Raw genomic sequence first — 4,530 nt, 5'->3', positions numbered from 1 at the left:
CCTCTGCAGGGCTCCGGCCCTCCAGGAACTGAGTTTGACACCCCTGCTCTATGTGAATTATAATGCACCACACCATGTTCAATGATTGTGACACAAAAAATGTATTGATGGACTGGCCATCTGTTTCAAGATGATATATATATTCCCATTATAATACTTGATTTGGGGATTCGCATAAAATGACATCTTGCTGGAGTTCATGACTCATTTCTAGGGCGCAATGCGGAAAACGCGGACGGAATCGCGGAATCCAGTCATAAAAACGAAATTCACAGTTAAAAGCGTAATGTCACATAATTTGTCCAATTTTGAATGAATTAATCAAAAGTAGGTCATTACACTTAAATCAACTCGCGATATGGGCTAGTATCTGTAAATATTAAGCCGCAAAAGTCGATTTAAATAGACACGCAGAACATGCAGGATTCATCTGTTAATGAATGGCGCAGACTCGCGGTTTCATTTACTACACACATACTGAAGGGAGCCTGACACTGGCGTTTATTTCAGCGTCTGCCGTCTCACTAAATGAGGACGTAAACACATGAACAACATCTCCAGAACTGCTCTGAGAGTCACTTCATGAGCATTTGACCGTTTGATTTGTGTAAAACTAGCAGTCATATCACATACACAGAACTCTAAAGGTATTCACGGCAACCCGTCAAAATAAAAGTCCGGTTTGATGTGAAGACATTGTGCCTATTACTATTTTTCAGTAGAATGTACATAGACTACTACTACTACTAAAATTAAACAAACATTATTTTTTAAGGAATAATCACACATTTCTTCCATGTTTTAATTTTAATAGTAAATCAAGATAAAAAAAAATAAAGTTTGCTTAATTTTCAATAATTAAAAGATAAATTAAATTAATTTTTTATGCCTTCATTTGATAACCAGAAAAATGTAAATACATAACACAGAATTTCTGAGGTAAACAAATTCATAAGGCTACTTTAAGAAAAAAATTAATAACAAGTTGTTTTATGCATTAAAATAATTAGACATGCTAAAACACAGAATTTGGTAACAATAAATAATATGGTGAGAAAAAATAAAACATTTCATAGGGCCCTAAACATGTAATTTTTGTTAAACTTTGAATAAATTGATGTGAAAATGTATAAGTTTCATGATTTTAATTAATTAGACATGCTTTTTTATTAATAACATTTAATTTAACTATTAAAAAGGAGTCAAGAAAAATTAAAACGGAAAAAAACAGAATCCAGAAAAATTCAAATGGAAAAAGGAATTTGAAAAAAAAAAAAAAAACGGAATTTAGGGGAAAAAAAACGGATTGCATAGGGCCCTACATTTCTCTTCTCTTTGTTTGTACTTGTGGAGTGCACGTTGCTTCAAGCACATTATTCTGCACCCTAGATGTGCATAAGCGCTGTGACTCCATGTTGCTTCAAGTGCACCATTCTGCACCCTGGATGTGCATAAGAGCTTTGTGCTGCTCTGTTTGAAGCGTTTCACAATATCAAAATTTTGCACACAGAAAGATTATTAGAAGCCTTTCTTTTTCTCATGATTTCTATCTTATTTTCATGAATGTATTTTGTAAGAATACAAATAGTTAACCAAATAAACGTTTAAATTGTATAATGTGCACAAAAGATTTTTTTCAAGATATTGTTTTTGCTGCTAAATTATACAGACAGCTAGTTTAATTTCATAGCTTATATATTTTTATTCAAATGTAGTTTTTCTCTTTAATGAGGAAGTGAGTATTTAGTGGATTGTGTTTAACAAAGGGTTTTAAAAAAAGTGTCCATTAGTTCCACAAACACAGTATTCATATTCTGTAGTGGTGCATAAAAAAAATAGCGCTTCTTCCAATCTTGTTCTTGAAATGGCCGATTCTTAGAATTTGGAATACTCTATGTAATCTTACACTGCAAAAGAATAATTCAAAAAGATTAAACGATAACATCATAATTATTTACTGAACCCTTAAATTAATCACAATTATATAATGAAAGCCATAAAAATCAGACAATTAACCGCGATAATCGTCATAATCGACAAAGCCTTAAAACAGACAATTAATCGCAACAACCGTGACTATTTTTTTAAATTAATCGTCAGCCAAATTTCATAATCATGACAGCCCAATCAGTAAGATTTTTAATGTTTTTATTTTTAAAAGTCTCTTATGCTTCTCTATGCTTTATTTAATCAAAAATACAGTAAAGAAGTACTATTGTGAAATATTATTACAGTTTAAAACAACTGTCACATGATCCTTCAGAAATCATTCTATTATGCGGATTTATTATCAACATTGGAAACAATTAATATTTCTTGGAATCTGTGAAACTTTTTCCAGGATTGTTTGATGAATAAAAAGTTAAAAAGAACAGCACTTATTACCGCTCAAATGTTTGGGATCAACATTTTTCTTTAAAGAAATTAATATGTTATATATGTTAAATTGATAAATAAACGATAGTAAAGCCTTATATTGTTGCAAACGTTTTCTATTTTGAATAAATGCTGTTCTTTTGAACTTTTATTTATCAACAAATCCTCAAAAAGTATCACAGTCTCCAAAAAAATTAAGTGGCATAACAGTTTTCAACACTGATAATAATAAATCTGTATATCAGAATGATTTCTGAAGGATTATATGACACTGAAAACTGGAGAAATGGATGAAAAGCTCAGCTTTGCCACCACAGGAATAAATTATATTTTAAAGTATATTTAAAAAGAAAACAGTTATTTAAAATTGTAATATTTCACAATATTATTATTTTTTCATGTATTTGTGATCACATAAATGCAGCCGTCATGAGCATAAGAGACTTCTTTTCAATATGAAATGCGTTTGTTTGTACAAAGACAAATAGCATAAGAACACTTTTTTCAAAGAGGCGAATTGAAATGTATTCATTTTAAATCATTAAACTAGAACAGCTGTAATGTTAAAAATGAATATAGAAAATGTTTTGTTACACTTTGTGCTTCTCAAATGTTGGTGAATCATGTTCATAGTTTTTGTGATGAACTCTGGTTACTCTGCTGGGAACCTGTGTTAACTTTGAAAAGAGAACTGAACTCTGATCTGACGGACTTATTTAATGCAATGACACTGACACACGTGTCCAAATACTTTTTAAAGGGGTCCTATTATGCTTTTTCACTTTTTGAATTTTAGTCAGTGTGTAGTGTGTATGTTTGGGCATAAAAAAGATCTTCAAACGTACAAATCTCAAAGTCCACTACAAAGGGAGATATTTCGTTTAAAAAAAATCCCTTTTCAAGAACTACAACGAACGGCTCGTTTGGACTACAGCGTTTGTTTCCCGGGTTAAATAATTCCCGCCTACGAAAATTCGAATGGTTGGTATGGCGTTATTTTAATGACAAATGTCGAGAGCGCATTATTGTAGCGCGAAAGCACATTAATATAATGCGCGAGCGCGAAGTTTGGGCATAAAAAAGATCTAGAAAGTTACAAATCTCAAAGTCCACTCCAAAGGGAGATATTTCGTTTAAAAAAAATCCCTTTTCAAGAACTACAACGAACGGCTCGTTTGGACTACAGCGTTTGTTTCCCGGGTTAAATAATTCCCGCCTACGAAAATTCGAATGGTTGGTATGGCGTTATTTTAATGACAAATGTCGAGAGCGCATTATTGTAGCGCGAAAGCACATTAATATAATGCGCGAGCGCGAATCTCTCCGCTCTCGCACAAAACCGGACGCTCGCGCTCAGATGCACGCTGCTCTCGCCTAGTGCTGGGTCGTTCTTGAACGATTCGTTAATTTTGAACGAATCTTTAATGTGACTCGGGAAGAACGAGTCGTCTCGGGGAATGATTCGTTCAGTTGCGCATCCGCAACATCCTATAGGTTCTGTACTGGAATTAATTAATTAATCTTTTCTGTTTCTTATAGCAGTTTTGTATTGTTTGTAGTGTGATCAACGTTTGCGTAAGTAGTAGACCTATTAGGGAAGTAACATGTAACATTTTAATTATATTTTGTTAAAATGAACGAAATGACTCGAAAAAAGATTCATTCATTTTGCTGAACGAGACTCAAAGGTCCGAGTCGGTAAAATTATCCGAACTTCCCATCACTACTCTCGCCCGGAGAGTACGCGCACTTAAAACGTGTCTCTCCTCTCACTCAAACCGTGTCCTGTGCACTCTCAAATCTCTCTGTGCTCATGCACTATAGAAATTAATTATTTTCGTACCTGAATCTTAAATCTTATGATTTAAGACAGAACTATTTAGATATGGGTCAGATGCACTATTCCCTAAACCGATACTTACGATTTGGAGACTAAATATAACACTATAATGAATTTGTCATATTATATTCTATGGGTGTCACGATGCACACACACGAGGAACGAGGAGACGCTGGAGAATACTTTTACCAAGACTTTATTTACAGGAACCAAGGGAGACAAACTCAGGAAGACGTTTAACAGCGGACAGAGAACTTGGGACTGGGAACACTATTTATACACACAGGAGGAGGGGATGACGAGACACACCTGGG

The 4,530-nt window shown here is 33.6% G+C and overlaps 1 protein-coding gene across 1 annotated transcript in view; it reads right to left on the bottom strand.

Moving 5' to 3' along the window:
* The window catches only part of LOC107697981 (Sjoegren syndrome nuclear autoantigen 1-like), an 11,885-nt gene that overhangs the window by 1,836 nt on the left and 5,519 nt on the right, over positions 1-4,530 (bottom strand). The window lies entirely within an intron of this gene.

Source organism: Sinocyclocheilus anshuiensis, unplaced genomic scaffold, assembly GCF_001515605.1.
Source record: "Sinocyclocheilus anshuiensis isolate Anshui unplaced genomic scaffold, SAMN03320099.WGS_v1.1 scaffold2152, whole genome shotgun sequence".
NCBI lineage: Eukaryota > Metazoa > Chordata > Actinopteri > Cypriniformes > Cyprinidae > Sinocyclocheilus > Sinocyclocheilus anshuiensis.
Note: the sequence above shows the minus strand (reverse complement) of the source record. Positions and strands in the feature narration are given on the sequence as shown.